This window comes from Nycticebus coucang, chromosome 11, assembly GCF_027406575.1.
Source record: "Nycticebus coucang isolate mNycCou1 chromosome 11, mNycCou1.pri, whole genome shotgun sequence".
Classification (NCBI taxonomy): Eukaryota; Metazoa; Chordata; class Mammalia; order Primates; family Lorisidae; genus Nycticebus; species Nycticebus coucang.
The window spans coordinates 18,769,489-18,790,654 of NC_069790.1; positions in this window are offsets into that span (position 1 = coordinate 18,769,489).

The following is a 21,166-nucleotide window of genomic DNA, read 5'->3' on the forward strand; positions in this document are numbered from 1 at the left end:
AGGCGTTGTGGCGGGCGCCTGTAGTCCCAGCTACTCGGGAGGCTGAGGCAGGAGAATCGCCTAAGCCCAGGAGTTGGAGGTTGCTGTGAGCTGTGTGAGGCCACGGCACTCTACAGAGGGCCATAAAGTGAGACTCTGTCTCTACAAAAAAAAAAAAAAAAAATTCTTTGATAGATAACTTAGTTATTCAGTAATTTTGCATGTACATGGTTGCATCTGTGAGATAAATTCCTCCAAATGGAAGACGAGGGTTTTTTGAAAAATACTGCCATTTTCATTTTCATTCCTATTTGTCTGCTTTCACTATGCATCAGAGGGCTGTTTCCCCACTGCCTTGTAAACAATGTGTGCTAGTTACCAAACTCTTTGGGTCCCACCAATAAGATAGGAGGAAAAAGCCTACTTCAGTGAAGTGTTACTTTGTATTTGTTTACTGTGAATGATGCTGACCATTTTTAATGTGTTGAAAAGCCTTTCCTGTTTGCTTACCCATGAGCTACCAGTTCAGTTTTTGTGCCTCCCTTGTACTGAATGGTTGGCTTTTTTTTTTCTTATCTGTTTATTGTATATTAAGGAAACTTGCCCTTTATTTTTTAAAATAAGCTACAACTAATTTTCTCAGTTTGCTCTTTGACTACGGACTTGTGTATGTTTTTGCCATGGGGAAACTTTGATGTTTTAGGTATTACATTTATGAATCTCTTATTTTATAGTTTCTGGGTTTATACCCTAACTAAAAATATCATTTCTACTTCTCACAGAATATCTTCTAGAACTTAATTGTTTAATTTTAAATACTTGATACATCTGTATCTTGGTTTAAAATGAAGGTATTTAGTCCAATAATATTCTTTACAGAAGGCTAACACTTTATCTTTACATCATTATGAATAATTTACCTTTTCCATACTGCTTTGTTATCCTACATTTATCATATATCAATTTTTTTACATATGTTTGGGTTTTTCTGGATTTTTATTGTGTTTTATTTATCTATCCATTCATGTTGTCATTGCCAGACCATTTTTAGTTAATCAATTTGTTGTTATAGCTAACAAGAAATTATAGCTTAATAGTGTTTGGTAGGGATAATTTTCCCTTCATTACCCTCTTTCTACTGATACAGCTTATATATTTTGTTTTTATTCCCTCTCTCTCTCTCTTTTTTTTTTTTTGGTAAGGAAGAAGTGAACAGTGTGAGTTGACAGCTAGACATGAGGAAATGGAATTTCTGTGAGCATCTGTGGCAGAGGTGCCACCACCACAAGCTGCCTCGCCTCTAACTACACTAGAGGGTTAAGTAAAATGTGTGTGTATATATATGTATAAATTACACCTTTATACTTTTGGATGAAGACATGGTTGGTGGCCCTGTTTAATCTACTGCAACTGTGTAATTTGTTTTGATTCACACCAACCTTATTCTGGGTGTGTCAAGCAGCATTTTATCCTCAAAAGGAAGTGGTCTGAGTGATCCTGAGCTCAGTGAGGTCCTCAGGGCACCAGCAAGGTACTGACCTAGTGGTGAGCACTCCCAGTGTTTCTACGCCCTGGGCACTACTTTACCCCCTTCCCACATTGTATCTGCAGCCCTGTAGGGGTCTTCCTGGAACCCGTAGCTAATGCCAAATATATTAAGCACTGCACTGTGTGCTGACCCCCAGGGACCACTGAAGAATTACCCTCCTCTCAGAGATATTCCAAAAAGATAGCAAGGTTGGAAAAGCCTCAAAATGCTCACACCTCCGAGCAGTAAATCTCCCTGAGTCCTTTCTTTGGGAGGATAAATGGCTAGACCATTATGCTTCTGCATTGGTGCTGGTGACATTGCTAGACAACCAAAGATTTGGATTCAACAAGATTTGAAGATTAGCAGCAAGAAGATTTGGGAAAGAGGTTTCTATAGGTACCATTCAGAATGCTTCCAGAGTGTGGGTATATTTGCATCCTTGAGCAGAGTCCTCAGAAAGTGTCTATAAAAAAGGTTCTAGGGCGGCACCTGTGGCTCAAAGTAGTACGGCACCAGCCCCATATACCAGAGGTAGCGAGTTCAAACCCAGCTCCGGCCAAAAAATAAAAAAATAAAGATTCCAGATAAGCTAATGGGTGAGACCTTCTCTGGGAATGTCAGGCCACTTCTTTCTCCAAGTATGCTGCTGACCATGATGGGCTGATGAAGACGTGACCGGTGGAGGCATAGAAGAGATTCCATGTGAGTTCACAGTATGGACTCCTCTCAACACACCTGACCTAGCTTCAGGGCACCCAGTAGCAGAAAATAACACACTAACTCCAGATACGGCCCCATAACCCAGGAGGACCACTGCGCCTGGCACAGATCAAGTTAATTGGCTCACTTTTTGTTAGATAAGGGGAGAATTGTATCCCATGCACATCAACTCCTGTTATTGATCACACTTTGTTGCCTCCATTTCTTCCAGCAGTACTATCTATGGACTTAACAAATTTATTATTCATCATAATTGTGCTTGAATTCTAACCAAGAATCAAATTTTAGACAAAAGAAGTAAATGCAATAGGCTGATGCTTATGAGATTTGCTGATCTCACTATGTAATCTATCGTCCAAAGTTTGACTTTGTAGAGGGAGAATGACATAGGAAGTGTCAGGTGCTGCACCACCTAAGGCAAAAAATGGTGAGTTTCAGATACTGACCAACAGATGTAAGCTAAACCCAGTTCTCTCATCTCTGGAATATAGAAGAGTCTAAAAATATAGGGATAGCAGTTGACCAGACTCTTTTCAGTATGACAAATAATGACGAAATCATAAAAATTTGTCTCCTCATCACAACTGTGAGTTGTGTTGATTCAGTGGTTTTGTTTGTCATGAGAGAAATTCTTCCACCAGGCAATAGAAATAACGCTTCCACCAGAAAGAACTTATGAATGCTGCTGGCCATTTGGTTTTTCTACAACGTTTGAAAAGGAGACAAAATAGGTAGTTACTTCAGCTGTTTGGCTGTCACAATCGTTCCGAGACATGAAGGGGAAGTAGTTTTGTTGCCACATAATGGGAACCAAGATGAATATCCTCAACACAGAGATCCTATCTGGGGCATCTCCTAATACTGTCATCTTCAGTAATTAAAATTAGTGGAGGAATTCAGGAATTACAACAGACAAAGACCACTAAGAACTTAAACCAGCAGGAATGAAGGTTTCATTTACCAGAAAATGTAAAGAACATGTACAACAGAGAGGAAGTAGGAAAGGAAGCAGCTAAGGAGAGCTAGCACGCAGACGACGTGCCTTATGACTACATGCAGAAAGAAGACTCGGAAATAGGAAAGGAAGCAGCTGAGGAGAGCTAGCACGCAGACGACGTGCCTTATGACTACATGCAGAAAGAAGACTCGGAAATAGGAAAGGAAGCAGCTGAGGAGAGCTAGCACGCAGACGCCGTGCCTTATGACTACATGCAGAAAGAAGACTCGGAAATAGGAAAGGAAGCAGCTGAGGAGAGTTAGCACGCAGACGCCGTGCCTTATGACTACATGCAGAAAGAAGACTCGGAAATAGGAAAGGAAGCAGCTGAGGAGAGCTAGCACGCAGACGCCGTGCCTGATGACTACATGCAGAAAGAAGACTCGGAAATAGGAAAGGAAGCAGCTGAGGAGAGCTAGCACGCAGACGCCGTGCCTGATGACTACATGCAGAAAGAAGACTCGGAAATAGGAAAGGAAGCAGCTGAGGAGAGCTAGCACGCAGACGCCGTGCCTGATGACTACATGCAGAAAGAAGACTCGGAAATAGGAAAGGAAGCAGCTGAGGAGAGCTAGCACGCAGACGCCGTGCCTGATGACTACACGCAGAAAGAAGACTCGGAAATAGGAAAGGAAGCAGCTGAGGAGAGCTAGCACGCAGACGCCGTGCCTGATGACTACACGCAGAAAGAAGACTCGGAAATAGAAAAGGAAGCAGCTGAGGAGAGCTAGCACGCAGACGCCGTGCCTGATGACTACACGCAGAAAGAAGACTCGGAAATAGGAAAGGAAGCAGCTGAGGAGAGCTAGCACGCAGACGCCGTGCCTGATGACTACACGCAGAAAGAAGACTCGGAAATAGGAAAGGAAGCAGCTGAGGAGAGCTAGCACGCAGACGCCGTGCCTGATGACTACACGCAGAAAGAAGACTCGGAAATAGGAAAGGAAGCAGCTGAGGAGAGCTAGCACGCAGACGCCGTGCCTGATGACTACACGCAGAAAGAAGACTCGGAAATAGGAAAGGAAGCAGCTGAGGAGAGTTAGCACGCAGACGCCGTGCCTGATGACTACACGCAGAAAGAAGACTCGGAAATAGGAAAGGAAGCAGCTGAGGAGAGTTAGCACGCAGACGCCGTGCCTTATGACTACACGCAGAAAGAAGACTCGGAAATAGGAAAGGAAGCAGCTGAGGAGAGCTAGCACGCAGACGCCGTGCCTTATGACTACACGCAGAAAGAAGACTCGGAAATAGGAAAGGAAGCAGCTGAGGAGAGCTAGCACGCAGACGCCGTGCCTTATGACTACACGCAGAAAGAAGACTCGGAAATAGGAAAGGAAGCAGCTGAGGAGAGCTAGCACGCAGCCGACGTGCCTTATGACTACACGCAGAAAGAAGACTCGGAAATAGGAAAGGAAGCAGCTGAGGAGAGCTAGCACGCAGCCGACGTGCCTTATGACTACACGCAGAAAGAAGACTCGGAAATAGGAAAGGAAGCAGCTGAGGAGAGCTAGCACGCAGCCGACGTGCCTTATGACTACACGCAGAAAGAAGACTCGGAAATAGGAAAGGAAGCAGCTGAGGAGAGTTAGCACGCAGACGCCGTGCCTTATGACTACACGCAGAAAGAAGACTCGGAAATAGGAAAGGAAGCAGCTGAGGAGAGCTAGCACGCAGCCGACGTGCCTTATGACTACACGCAGAAAGAAGACTCGGAAATAGGAAAGGAAGCAGCTGAGGAGAGCTAGCACGCAGCCGACGTGCCTTATGACTACACGCAGAAAGAAGACTCGGAAATAGGAAAGGAAGCAGCTGAGGAGAGCTAGCACGCAGCCGACGTGCCTTATGACTACACGCAGAAAGAAGACTCGGAAATAGGAAAGGAAGCAGCTGAGGAGAGCGAGCACGCAGCCGACGTGCCTTATGACTACACGCAGAAAGAAGACTCGGAAATAGGAAAGGAAGCAGCTGAGGAGAGCGAGCACGCAGCCGACGTGCCTTATGACTACACGCAGAAAGAAGACTCGGAAATAGGAAAGGAAGCAGCTGAGGAGAGCGAGCACGCAGCCGACGTGCCTTATGACTACACGCAGAAAGAAGACTCGGAAATAGGAAAGGAAGCAGCTGAGGAGAGCTAGCACGCAGACGCCGTGCCTTATGACTACACGCAGAAAGAAGACTCGGAAATAGGAAAGGAAGCAGCTGAGGAGAGCTAGCACGCAGACGCCGTGCCTTATGACTACACGCAGAAAGAAGACTCGGAAATAGGAAAGGAAGCAGCTGAGGAGAGCTAGCACGCAGACGCCGTGCCTTATGACTACACGGAGAAAGAAGACTCGGAAATAGGAAAGGAAGCAGCTGAGGAGAGCTAGCACGCAGACGCCGTGCCTTATGACTACACGGAGAAAGAAGACTCGGAAATAGGAAAGGAAGCAGCTGAGGAGAGCTAGCACGCAGACGCCGTGCCTTATGACTACACGCAGAAAGAAGACTCGGAAATAGGAAAGGAAGCAGCTGAGGAGAGCTAGCACGCAGACGCCGTGCCTTATGACTACACGCAGAAAGAAGACTCGGAAATAGGAAAGGAAGCAGCTGAGGAGAGCTAGCACGCAGACGCCGTGCCTTATGACTACACGCAGAAAGAAGACTCGGAAATAGGAAAGGAAGCAGCTGAGGAGAGCTAGCACGCAGACGCCGTGCCTTATGACTACACGCAGAAAGAAGACTCGGAAATAGGAAAGGAAGCAGCTGAGGAGAGCTAGCACGCAGACGCCGTGCCTTATGACTACACGCAGAAAGAAGACTCGGAAATAGGAAAGGAAGCAGCTGAGGAGAGCTAGCACGCAGACGCCGTGCCTTATGACTACACGCAGAAAGAAGACTCGGAAATAGGAAAGGAAGCAGCTGAGGAGAGCTAGCACGCAGACGCCGTGCCTTATGACTACACGCAGAAAGAAGACTCGGAAATAGGAAAGGAAGCAGCTGAGGAGAGCTAGCACGCAGCCGACGTGCCTTATGACTACACGCAGAAAGAAGACTCGGAAATAGGAAAGGAAGCAGCTGAGGAGAGCTAGCACGCAGACGCCGTGCCTTATGACTACACGCAGAAAGAAGACTCGGAAATAGGAAAGGAAGCAGCTGAGGAGAGCTAGCACGCAGCCGACGTGCCTTATGACTACATGCAGAAAGAAGACTCTGTTGGCCACTCAGGCTCTTCCTTGCTTTTCTATGAGGACGTGTCCTGTGCTCAGTAGCTGCAGGAGGGTTTCTACCAGCCCAGTCCCTTGGTGTGCTCAGGCTTCCCTTCATCTTATGGTGCTTCCAGTATCAGTTCCCTTCCCTTATAAATATTCTGTGAACTCCATGATACTGTGCACAGCAACTGAATGTGTCCCTGCCAAAATTTTTATATCAGAATCTAACCCCGTTGTGACACTATTAGAAGGTAGGGCCTTTGGGAAGTGACTAGGTCCAAAGGTGGAGCCCTCAAGAGTGGGATTAGTGTTTTCATGAAAGAGACCCAGGGAGGTCCCTCACCCCTTCCACCAGGTTAGTACACAGCAGGAAGGCAGCAGGCTATGCACCCAGGAAGCAGAGCCAAGCCACTGAGTCTACGGTATTCTATTTTAGCAATCAAAACAAAATAAGACACCATATAATCCTATTCTGTTTACATCGATTCAATTGGATTATGTTGTCTGCAGTTAAACTGATTTTTAAAATACAAGAAATTTTGTTTCATTTATTTTTGCTCCAGAAAATGGTGTCTTGGCTTTCATTACACCTTCTAAAGGGCTGCTATTTGTACTTAGATAACTTGTCTCTATATATTGAATTTGAAACTAGCCAATTTATGCATTTCTCATATTGTTTGCAGTAAGTTTTCAGTGGATCCTTGAAGTGTACAATCATACCATCCATACATAATATATTTTACTTATGCCTTTCCAATTTTTATATGTCTATCTGTTAGCCAGAGCTGGCATAACAAAGAACCAAAGAATGGGTGGATTAAACAACGGAAATTTATTTCCTCACAATTCTAGAGGTTAGAATGTCAAGGTGTTGGCAGGTGGTTTCTTCTTCTAAGCCCCTGTTTCCTTGGCTTGGGGATGGTCATCTTCTGATAGCTTCACCTGGTCTTTCCTCTGTGCCTCTCTGAGTCCTAATCTCTTTCTCATAAAAGGGTACAAGTCGTATTGTATTCAGACCCATCCTAATGACCTCATTTTAACTTAATTGCCCCTTTAATAAACCTGTCTCCAAATACAGTCACCTTCTAAGGTACTAGGGATTAGGAATTCAACACATGAGTTTTGAGAGCACACACTTTAGCCTGTAACAATATAATCTCTTATTCTTGTTCTGCTTCTATGGGTGAAACGGTGAGAGGACAGCATGAAAAGTAACACTTACTCTTACGGGTGGCACCTGTGGCTCAGTGAGTAGGGCGCCGGCCCCGTATACCGAGGGTGGCAGGTTCAAACCCAGCCCCAGCTGAACTGCAACAACAACAAAAAAAAATAGCCGGGCATTGTGGTGGGAGCCTGTAGTCCCAGCTGCTCGGGAGGCTGAGGCAGGAGAATCGCAGAAGCCCAAGAGCTGGAGGTTGCTGTGAGTCCTGTGACATCATGGCACTCTACCAAAGGTGGTAAAGTGAGACTCTGTCTCTACAAAAAGAAAAAAAAAAGAAGAAAGAAAAAAAAAGTAACACTTACACTTAGTTATTTTCAAATAACCAATGAAGCTTGGAGAGGTAAGCAGCTACACATGCAAGCATGTAGCAAGGAAGTACTGCCCTGAACAAAAACCTCAGGGGTCTTTTATTGAACTAGGAAAAATCCATACGTGCAAGTATGGAACACACAAAGTTAACTATAGATAAAAAGAAACAAGGAAGTTTTGCAACATCAGTGAATTGAGGAAACAGCAGAAAGAAAGACAGAAGAAATTATCATAATATTCTAAAGTAAAAAAAGAAACAGTACAATGCCTTGGGGTAACTTTAACTTCCCTATTGAATGTTGCTAATCTCTATCTTAACCCTTAAGCAATTTCAACCTTTCAAACTTTTCCAGCACTTGATCCATAGATCTACCTCTAAACTGCTGAGCACTCCTAACCCTCTGGCAGTGTCTTTGGTAATATGCTTATTTGAAAAACTAACAGCAGTGATTATTAACAGTATATACTGTCCCTGATTTTAAAGAAAGGATTGCATTGTTTCCCTGTTAAGCATGTTTCAGGATTTGGAATTAAGATAAGTATATGTTATCATATTAAGAAAGCATCCACCTGATCCAGAAATCTCACTCCTGGGTTTATATCAAAAGGAATTGAAATCAGGATCTTGGAAGATGTTTGCACACCCCTGTTCATTACACTAGTAATCACAATAGCTGAGAGACAGAGATAATCTAAATGTCCACTGACAGACAATAAATAAAGATTATGTGGCATATATGTATGTAAAATGGAATGTTATTAAGCCTAATTAAAATAAAGGAAGGAAAATTTTCCACTTCTGAAAACACATATGAAACTGAAGGACATATATAAAGTCCAATAAGCCAGACACAGAAAAGCAAATACTTCATGAAACCACTTACAGTCCCACATTGCATAATCATGTTTTAGTCATTTACGGATCACGTATATAAGGTAATCCCATTCGATTAAAACACCATATTTTTGCTGTACCTTTTCTATGTTTAGATATGTAAATATTTACTATTTTGTTACAATTACCTATAGTGTTCAGTAACATGCTATACGGATTTGTAGCCTGGGAACGATAGGCTGAGCCATACAGCCCTAGTATGTAGGAGCCTGTACCATCTAGGTTTGTGTAAGCACTCTCCATGATGTTCACACAGTGACAAAATCACTTATGCCATTTCTCAAAACATATCCCTGTCATTAAACAGTTAGTATTGTTGACTGTGTATGATGAATCTACAATAGTTAAACTTATAGAACCAGAAAGTAGAATGGTAGTTGTCAGTAGCTAGAGGTAGCAGGAAACAGGGAGGTATTAGTCAAAAGGTACATAGTTTCAATTATGCAAGATTAATAAATTCTAGGGATAAAATGTACAGCATAGTGCCTATATAGTTAATAATACTGTGTTATATACTCAAACATTGCTAATAAGGTGTATCTTAAGTGTTCTTACAACACATAGTAATAATAATAAATAGGGCAGTAGGAAACTTTGAAGGTGAAGGACACATTTATGACAAAGAACACGCTGATATGCTCATGGGTTGATGTTTACCTCCAAACTCATTAAGTGGCCTACATTAAATATTTTGTAGGTCAAAAAGAAATGAACAACACTGCTGATGACAAAAGGAAAAGAAAGAAATAGTAAAACAAGATCCACCCGTTCCTACTTAATTAAAAATTATTTTTCAGGCAGCAATATAAAAATTGGGTCAGTTATTTTTATAGCATGAATGAAAATGGTCACTTTTAAAATGTTTTTACTTTTAAAAGCCACAAAAATTTATAAAAATAGTCCAAACCATTATATCAGTTTTACCAGTTAGTATTGTTGATATGATAAAATCTGATGATAGATTTCCTAATATTGAATTTTTCTTTTTGCATTCTTAGAAACAAATCCTATTTGGTCATTGCTTTTATATAATATACCACTGGATTCTATTTGCTAAATATTTTATGTGGTACTTTGGGATCAGTATTCCCAGATAAGACTCACCTTTTTTGTAAGCAATTATTGCTAGGTGTAGGTATTAATTACTCTGACTTCTTCAAAAGAAGTTGGAAACTTACCTTTTCTTTTCACTGTGTAAAGCACTAGAATTAACCTTCTCTTTAAAGCTTTGGTATAAAGGTGTCTCGGCATGTTTGTTTGCTATTTTTGGTTTTGTTTGTTTGTATGGTAAGTAGGTAGTTTTTCAACTAATTTCTCCATTCCTTCTAAGACAACTGATCTATTCAGATTACTTTTATCTCTTTAAGAGTTAACTTTGGTAAATTTGGTAAATTTCCTGGACAATTATTCATTTTATCTAACTTATTTAACAATGCAATTAATTTCTTATAATTCTTTTGATTTCCTCTGATTCTGTAGTTATTTTCTCATTTCTTATTTTTGTTTTTTGTGCTTTCCATTTTCTTGATCAGGGTAGCTAATGATTCATTTCTTTTCAACAAAGTAGTACTAAGAATTTTTTTTTTTTTTTTTTTTTGGCCAGGGCTGGGTTTGAACTCGCCACCTCCGGCATATGGGACCAGCGCCCTACTCCTTGAGCCACAGGTGCCGCCCAGTACTAAGAATTTTTAATTAATTCTATCATTTTGCTGTTCTAAGATGCACATATATTATGTTTAAAAATTATATCTCCATGAATACCAATCTAACTTCTTCAGTTACATGACTAATTTATTCACTTTCATTATTTACTAGCTGAATGCTTAAGGCTATAAATGTTCTTCTGTGCACTGCTTAAGTTATAACCTTTAAGTTTTAATAAGTAACATGTTATTATTTTTAGATTTTTCTGCCATCTTGCATTAATTTCTCCTATTAATATGAGTTAGTTGACAATTTTTTTTTATTTTCAAGTGGCAAATATATATATATTTTTTTAGAGACAGAGTTTCACTTTATGGCCCTCGGTAGAGTGCTGTGGCCTCACACAGCTCACAGCAACCTCCAACTCCTGGGCTTAAGCAATTCTCTTGCCTCAGCCTCCCGAGTAGCTGGGACTACAGGCGCCCACCACAATGCCCAGCTATTTTTTGGTTGCAGTTTGGCCAGGGCCGGGCTTGAATCCTCCACCCTGGTATATGGGGCTGGCGCCTTACCGACTGAGCCAGAGGTGCCGCCCGGCAAATATTTTCTTAATATCTAATTTTGTACTTAGTTTGAGGCATTTTAATCACACAGTGTTATTTATATACAGAGACTGCCAAGAAAATGTATACACATTTTAAGGAAAAAATTGTATTAAATTGTAATATTCAATATATCCCAATAAAAGAGATGATTACAAATCACATTTGACTTCTGCAATTAGAAGAAATGCTCAGAGTGGTTACCATCAATGTCTAGATGCTTCTGATTACAGCCAACTACTGTTTCAGCAGCACTGACCCAGGTGTCCACTTGCACCACTCCACTGGCTTTTCAGTTTCTTCCTGAGCACGGCCAGTGCAGCAGGTTTTGTGCCATTCACCACATTCTTCAAGGTCCCCATATATAGAAGCCAAGGGGTGTTAAGTCAAGAGAATGTGGTGGAAATTCAACTGTACTTCTTCCTCCTATCCTTTGTCCTGGCAAATTCTCGTCAAGTTAAGCTCTCCTGTCTCAGTGCATATAATAATCTTGGGATGAAAACTTTCCATTTTGCTGTTTTAAGAATGCAACCTATGCTTGTTCTACTGACACCTGTCTCATGTGTACACTGTTTAGTAGACTTCTGTGGCAAGCGTGTAAATTGTGCCAACACCACAGCAGAAGATGCAGGACTGTCTGTATGCGAGGCTTCCTGATCATCCCTGTGCACATCACACACAGCAACGTCCATCTCAAGCTCATCACAAATGTGTGCAGGTGTGAGGTGTGTTGGAGGTTCTGTTGCATACTCACACCTCCAGATTTCCACAACATTCTCAAATTTCAAATACCACTTCAAAATGGTCTTTCACTCCCTCAGTGACAACTGCATCTGCGTTTTCTTTGACTGTCCTGCCTGTCACGTGGTGATGGTGGCATGCATTTGATTAATGCCATCTTTTTAGTGAACATCATACTATACATTGCTACCTTAATTCAATTCAACTTCAAAAAGTAGTACGTAGATAACCTTGGGAGACTATTTAAATTTTATTTGTAATTTGTTACAAATGAATAATGTCTGTGAATGTTGCATGAATGCTTGAAAGTATATACTCTATTTTATATGGAATATATTGTTTAGGTATACTTCATTCTTATTTATTTTTATTTTTTTCATGCTTACTTTGTTTTCTCAACAATCACTAATATTTTAAATCTCTAGTTTTGATTAATGAATGTAAATGAATGTGATTTAATGTAAACCTATTCCTGTTTTATAGGTAGTATTTATTGTTAATTTACTATTATCATGTTATCTGCTATGTTTTGCATTACTTGGGCCTTTTGTCTTGATATCAAGCTTATATAATATTAAATTTTCTTTTACTTATTAAAATAACTATCCTTGCTTGCTTTCAGTTTGTATTTCACTAGTAAATCATTTTTCATATTGTACTTTCAACTTCATAAATCACTTTGCGTTGAAATGTGTCAAATATGCCATACAGAGTTGATTTTTGCTTGGTAATCTTATCTAACAATTTCTCTTTTACAGTGTACATTTAGCCCATTTACACTCTTCAGTATGATAGTTATACTAGGATTTAGTTCTCCCTTGTGATATGCTTTCTGCTTTTATAGTTCCATTTTTTTAAATCTTAGACTATTGGTCTATTTAGCTTGTTTGGGTATATAAGCTTCTTCTGATATGATAAGCCTCTATTTTTCTTCTTCTAATTATTACTGTGTGACTTTATATATAATACCAAAAATATTATGAATCCTTATTTCGTAATAATATCAGGAATCTTACACTGGCCTAATTTTGATAATTCTCCCCTCTGATTAATGATGAACTGAGAATATGTCCCATTTTTCTATCTTCACCTCTCTTCTGTCACAACAGTGTGGTTTGGTCATACATTTTTTTCATTGTATATTTTGTGTTTTTAAAAATACACATTCCTCTACTCCTTGATTTATCCATTTAAAATGAGGCCTTTTGACTCTTCATAATGAAAAGATAAGAATATTGAGAAATTTAGACTACCTATAATATTCCCCCATGAATTCTTATTAGTAATACCGTGCTAATGTTGTGAGAATTTGTAACATTTTCATTTCTTTTCTTTAATTATACTGTCTCCATTTATCTTTTAACTTGATGACAATTAATCTCAAGTAGTGTTGTTAAGAAGAGACAGGAATAATATTTTAGGGACTTGTGTGTTTAACCATAACTTTCTCAACTTTACATTGGTATGGCAGTTTGACTTGGCTTAAATATTTTTTCGTATTTTCTTTTCATATAGATTTTAAACATTGTGCCTCGTTTTGAATATATTGTTTAGGACTACAGGTGCCCAACACAACGCCAGATAGTTTTTCTATTTTTAATAGAGACAGGATCTCGCTCTTGCTCAGGCTGGTCTCGAACTCCTGAGTTCAAGCAATCCACCTGTCTTGGTCTCCTAAAGTGCTGGGATTACAGGCATGAGACACTGCCCAGCCAAAGCTTTAATGCTTTAAATGTAAACCTGTCCTCCGTATCAGGCATCAGCAAACTAGCTCTCAACAGCCATAGCCCATTATCATCAGCCTGCCGTCTGTCTTTGCAAATGAAATTTTATTGGAATACCAGATATTGTTTGTGACTACTTTCATACTACAATGGTAAAATTGAGTTTTAACAGAGAACATATGGCCCTCAAATCTGAAAATATAGCTGCTATCAACCCCTGCTCTGTGTCAATCATTTTCTCTCTCTTCTCTTTTAACTCTTTATTTCTATTTCATTTTGTGAAGCTTTCCTTGTCCTGTTCTTTAGGCTCTATATTCTTTCATTCAACAACATATTTTCTTCCCAGAGTTGTTTCCATTTGCATTGCCCTTATTTCTGTGATATTTTCATTTTCATCTTCTACATTTTTCTGAGTTCCACCAGAAAACATTTTATCTCCTTTTATCTCAACATCTCTGATCACAACGTTCAGTGTTTTATTTTATACAGGCAATTTCTTCCTAAATATTTTTTTTAAATTTGTGGCTATTTTTATAAAGGCTCATAATTTTAAATTTCATACTTGACAAAAATTTTTTCCTTATATGCCATTTGCTTTTCTTTTCCCATTATTTTTCTTTGTAATATTCTTGTATAGATGCTATGCTGACCCCTCTTTGTTTGTTCCTAGTGTAATATTAATAGATGTGATTTGAAATCTTTCCAGAATCGAATATTTTCAGGAAATAGGGAATTTGGAAGATACTAAGCCTTGCTTTAGAAAATATTTCTCATCACTGAGGGATTTTTGTATTAAATGTTTAGCCTTTACTTTGCCCCAGAAAACGGAACTAGGCAGGTCTATAAATGTACTCAAAGCACAGTTTCTGCATAGCGCATCAAATGAATGGCTGCTTTCAATAATTGTGGGTTCTCCATGCTGTATCTGCTTCATCCGTGCCTCTCTGATATCTCAGACCCAAACTCCCCACCAAGCGCAGAGTCCATTCGCTCTTTTGTGTATACTTCAGAATCTGTCTCTCCCCCTGTAGGTCCGGGTAGGCTGTGCCTTCCCCACTCCTTCCCAATCTCCACCTTGCTGGGACCCCTTGCCACCTTCTTTGTGGTTTGGTATTTCACCTATCTCCTTTTTTTGAGAGTTTAGCACTTTTTTTTTAACCTCCAAATTTCTTTTCGTTGGTATTCTAGAGGAGGTACTTGATATGCTGACTTCATACTGATGTCTGTCCCTAACAGTTTTAAGTTTTACTTTCCTCATCTGTAAATGAAGTCTCGGCTGACCCAGGGGGGTGGTGCAAAATGTTTTAAGCAATCCACGTAGATTTCCTAGCACAGATTTCTCTTCTATCCTGTGCACCTCTTCAGGAAGGGTAAGAGGCTAATTCTATTACGTGTCAGTCTTTCTTGCTTAATTTCAAAATCTTGCCACAAATGTGAACATACATTCATGCTTTCAGGTTATTGAGTGAACTTCATTTTTATAAAAAATTACATTGGCTATTTCCCAACTCAAAACCTTTAAGATGCTATTTAGACAATTACAGAAAATTCCTGTGCTAAAATCCAAAGGCATAAATAGAGATTTTCCAGATGAAAAGTGTACAGAGTGTAAGTATAGAAAAAACGATCAAAGATAGTAGAATGTTTGAGACCTTGGAGAAATTCAGCATTTCTGGAAAGCCAAGTCGCAAGAACAGGTGGATAGTGTGAGATCACAGAGATGCCTCAAGTCATCCACAGAGTTAGCTCTTCTAAGCACCATATGGCAACAATTATTTGGTCTTTTTGTGGATTTAGCCTTCACTTATAATATAACTGGGACATTTTTAGCATCCTCTTCACCATATGGATTATAAATTATGATACTTTAATTTGAAGAGAAGAAAAAATGCTTTACTAAATAGTTTATTAATATAAATGTCTTTATTTTTCTGAGTAAAAATGTTGTTATAATAAAATTATGTACGTGTATATATGTAGATATGTACATACTAAATGTGCCAAAAATGTTTACACATTTTAAGAAAGGAAAAACACTGTATTAAAATTGAAATATTCATGTTTTTCTTCTGCAATATACAAGTTAACGAATGTGACCAGTATATACTGAGTATTCCAATTTTAATAGTTTTTTCCTTTCTTAAAATGTGTATACTTTTTGGCACCCTCAAATATACAAATGTATATCAATGTATACTGTTTTAAAATTATGTATATGCTTATGTGAGTGTATGTGTGTGCACAGAAATGATACACGTTAAAGTCATAGTGCTTGGCCCCAGAGGAGGGAGGAAGAACAATACCTAGAACTAGAAAACATAACTGAGTCTTCAACTCCATCCAAGATATTTTTATGTTTTCTTTCTCAATTTTTGTATGTATGTATTTACTTATTTAGACAGGGCCCTCTCTGTCACCCAGTCTGGGGAGTGCAGTGGCCAGATTATAGTCACTGCAACCTCAAGCTTCTGGGCTCAAGTGATCCTCCTGCCTCAGCCTTCCCAGTACCTGGGACGACAGGCATGCACCATCATGCCTGGCTAATTTTCTATTTTTTGCAGAAATGGCTCTTGCTCGATCTAATCTTGACCTCCTGAGCTCAAGAGATCCTCTTTTCTCAGCCTCCCAATGTGCTAGGATTACAGGAATGAGCCACTGTGTCCATCCTCTTTATTAAAAAAAAAAAAAAAAAAAAAACTATGAAAACGTAATCTGTTAACAATGTGGAGCAATGAAGTGTCCAGAAGGAGAATTTCATCAAGACACAGTGAAAGTAACAATCAGGCCTTTTATTCGCTCACTGCTACAACACAAGCTAGAGGTACAGGGCTGTGGCTCCCTCCGTCCCCTCGTCCCCCAGTGCATTGGCAACAGAAGTTCAGGTAGATGCAGCGCAGATGGAGAGGAGTGGGGAGATCACCCCATTTCTGAGGAGCCCGGAACAAGAGACTGCACCTGTCTATGGACCCGCGGGCCTGGCGAAAGAGGAGCAACAGCAGAAAGCGGGTAGCACCGTGTCAGAGTAAGGCAAAGCGCCTCTTCAAGGCTGTTGGTCAAAAGGCCTCCGCATGCAGCTGTGGGGTAAGGAATGCCCCTGTCCAGGCCTCAGGTGAGCCTGGATGGCGGCCTGGGACGGCTGAGGCCTTTTTGGCAACTCCCCACAGAACGCTGCTGCAGGACAGGTCCTGTCTGACGGCAGCTTCCCCTGGCCTTCCAGACTAAGCCTCGCTGTTGCCCACACACAGTAATATCTAAAATTATCAGTTATGGGAGTTTGACCCGGAGCCAGACTCCTCAAATTCTAGTTATAAATAAAGTCATTTGTTCTCTGTGCTTTTCTGTATTTTACGTTCTTTCAAAAATTAAAATTGAATTGAAATTCATTGAAAAACAATTCAAATAAATACTGTAATCACATGACCCAAAAATAACTACTGGTAGCAAGTTGGTGTCCTTTTTTCCTGAACATTTTATACGCTGCTATAAACAAATATATACTGACATATGTGTAAAAATTGTCATCATAAGATAAACTATTGTACAACCTATTTTTACATTAAATAACATAGCATAGCATCTTTCAAAGACAAGATAACATTCATCTAGCTCATCCTTTGAAACAACTGCATAATTACCATGCACACAGAATTACAATATTGCACTGATGTGGCGTAATTTCTGTACTTCATCCGTATAATTTTCTAAATTAAAAAATATAATTTACCATGCCATCTTAACAATTATAAATAAAATTGCAGTGTGGATTCATGTGATATACACATCTTTATGTATTTAGCCATTTCCTGAGAAAAATCCCTTAAAGCAGAAATGTTTTAAGCTTTATGCATAATAAACAGAAACTGAATACAACTCAATATCCTTCAGTAGGTGATTGGGTGATTGGTTAAACAAATTGTGGTACTCTATACAATGGAATATTACTCACCAAGAAATAGGAACAAACTATTGAAATACACAATGATATGGATAAACTTCTAGAGAATTATGCTGACTAAAGAAAAGTTGATCACAAAAGGTTATATACTGTATGATTTCATTTATTTATCATTCTTGAAATAACAAAAGTATGGAAAAGGAAAACAAATTAGTTGATGCCCCTGGTTAAGGAGGTTGTAGGACAAAAGGGAAGTAGGTACGACTGTCAAAGAGCACCATGAGGGTTCCTTGCATTGATGGAGACATTGTACGTCCTAACTGTATCAATGTCAATATCCTGGTTGTGATTTTATTCTGTAGATCTTTGTTATCATTGAAGGAAATTGGGTAAAGGATATCTCTAAATTAATTCTTATAACTGCTTGTGAATCTACCATGATCTCAAAGTAGTTTCGCTTGTTAAAAAGTAATAATTGGGCATGTAGAACCAACCATTTCACAATAGCAGTAAGCAAACCTCAGATATTCACTTTCCCTGCAATGAGGGTATGTTCATCATTCATCTTCCTGGGGTCATGCAGAATCATTTTCATAAAAAGTGTATATACATTTTTCAGATTAAATGCCAATCACATTATTTTTCTAAAGATTTCAGTACATTTAATATGATTAAGCACATATTTGCAATTAGGTAATACATTGCTAATGGGCTGAAAGTTTTTAAATTGGCATACAAACTTAAAGAGCAATGATGATTATCCTTGCTGTCATCATTATTTTAACATTGTACTTATTGAAGAATTATTAGAATGAAATATTATCTCTTCTCAGGACTCCTGAACAACTTAAGATTTTACCACACTGTTAACTGCAAAACTCTTCAGGAAATTTTATTTCCATGTTGTTTTACATTTCTTACTAAATATTTTTAGCCATAATTTTGAGACACATAAATATTTGGAGAAAATTCCAGGCTATATTATCTCTTAAAACACAATGATCTTGAGTTCCATTTAATGAAAATAAATTCATACATTTTCTAACTAATTAAAGAGAAAAAATATACTTGGCAAATGTTATAACAGTGTTAAGAGTAATGCCATTTACTTGCTATCCAAATTAGCTGCTAAAAATTACAACCCACAAAATTATTCTAAATATATTTTAAATTGTTATATGTTAGAGATAAGTTAACAGCAATCAGGTATTTTCTGTAATTTTTCAAATATTTTACAGGCCAAATCTTCAAAAGTCATGATTTCTTTTTCTCTCTTTCTTTCTTTCTTTTTTTTCTTTTGGTCTATTAGAATACTTGTTATTTTCTCAGTTGAAATTTCATTATCACTGCCTCCAAATGCTCTAGCTGTTTTTATATTCTTTTTTTATTGTTAAATCATAGCTATGTACATTTGTGCAATCAAAGGGTACAATGTGCTGGTTTCATATACAATCTGAAATATTCTCATCAAACTGTTCAACGTAGCCTTCGTGGCATTTTCTTAGTTATTATATGTAGACATTTGTGTTCTGCATTTAGTAGGTTTCTCCTGTACCCATTCTAAGATGCACCATAGGTGTGGCCCCACCTATTACCTTCCCTCCAACCTAACCTCTCCCGTCCCTTCCCCTCCCTTGGCTCTTTCCCCATATTTTTGTGCTATAGTTGGGTTATAGCCTTCATATGAAAGCTATAAATTAGCTACATAGTAGGACTGAGTATATTGGATACTTTTTCTTCCATTCCTGAGATACTTTACTAAGAAGAATATGTTCCAGCTCCATCCATATAAACATGAAAGAGGTAAAGTCTCCATCTTTCTTTAAGGCTGCATAATATTCCATGGTATACATGTACCAAAATTTGCTAGTCCATTCATGGGTCGATGGGCACTTGGGCTTCTTCCATGACTTAGCAATTATGAACTGGGCTGCAATAAACATTCTGGTACAGATGACTTTGTTATATTGTGATTTTTGGTCTTCTGGGTATAAACCTAGTAAAGGAATTATAGGATCAAATGGCAGGTCTATTTTTAGATCTCTAAGTATTCTCCAAACTTCCTTCCAAAAGGAACGTATTAGTGCGCATTCCCACCAGCAGTGTAGAAGTGTGCCCTTTTCTCCACATCCTCACCAACATCTCTAGTTTTGGGATATTGTTATGTGGGCTACTCTTACTGGGGTTAGGTGATATCTCAAAGTAGTTTTGATTTGCATTTCTCTGATGATTAAGGATGATGAGCTTTTTTTCATGTGTCTGTAGATTGTGCGTCTGTCTTCTTTAGAGAAGTTTCTCTTCAAGTCCTTTGCCCGCCCTGAGATGGGAGCATTTGTTCTTTTCTTGCTAATACGTTTGAGTTCTCTGTGGATTCTGGTTATTAAACCTTTATCAGAGGTATAACCTGCAAATATTTCCTCCCATTATGAGGGCTGTCTGCTTGCGTTACTTACTATGTTCTTGGCTGTGCAGAAGCTTTTTAGTTTGATCAGGTCCCAGTAATGTATTTTTGATACTGCTTCAATTGCCTGGGGAGTCCTCCTCATAAAACATTCACCCAGGCTGATTCCTTCAAGAGTTTTCCCTGCACTTTCTTCAAGTATTTTTATAGTTTCATGTCTTAAGTTTAAATCTTTTATCCAGTGAGAGTCCATCGTAGTTAATGGTGAAAGGTGTGGGTCCAGTTTCAGTCTTTTACAGATCGCCAGCCAATTCACCCAGCACCATTTGTTAAATAGGAAATCTTTTCCCCACTGAGTGTTTTTAATTGGCTTGTCAAAGATCAAATAATGGTAAGTAGCTGGATTCATCTCTTGGTTCTCTATTCTGTTCCAAACATCTACTTCTCTGTTTTTGTGCCAATACCATGCTGTTTTGATCACTATCAATTTATAGTACCGACTTAGGTCTGGTAGTGTGAGTCCTCTTGCATTGTTTTTATTTCTGAGTAATGTTTTGGCTATTCAAGGTTTTTTTCTGATTCCATATAAAACAAAGTATTATTTTTTTCAAAATCTTTAAAATATGACAATGGATCTTTTATAGGAATTACATTACAATTATATATTGCTTTGAGTAGTATAGACATTTTAACAATGTTAATTCTTCTCAGCCATGAGCATGGTATGTTTTTCCATTTGTTAACATCTTCAGCTATTTCTTTTCTTAGTTTCATAGTTCTCTTTATAGAGATCTTTCACGTCCTTTGTTATGTAAACTCCCAAATATTTCATCTTCTTTGGAACTACTATGAAAGGAATAGAGTCCTTGACTGTTTTTTTGGCTTGGCTATTGTTGGTATATATAAAGGGTGTTGATTTATGGGTGTTGATTTTGTAGCCTGAGATATTATGTATTCCTTGATCACTTCTAAAAGTTTTTGTAGTAGAATCCCTAGTGCTTTCCAGATATACCATAGTGTTTTCATGTCATCTGTGAAGAGTGAAAGTTTGATCTCTTCTGACCCTATGTGGATGCCCTTGATTGCCTTTTCTTCCCTAATTGCAATGGTTAAAACTTCCATTACAATGTTAAAGACCAATGGAGACAATGGGCAACCTCGCCTGGTTCCTGATCTAAGTGGAAATGATTTCAATTTAACTCCATTCAATACGACATTGGCTGTGCATTTGCTGTAGATGGCCTCTATCAGTTTAAGAAATGTCCCTTCTATACCAATTTTCTTAAGTGTTCTGATCATGAAGTTATGCTGGAGA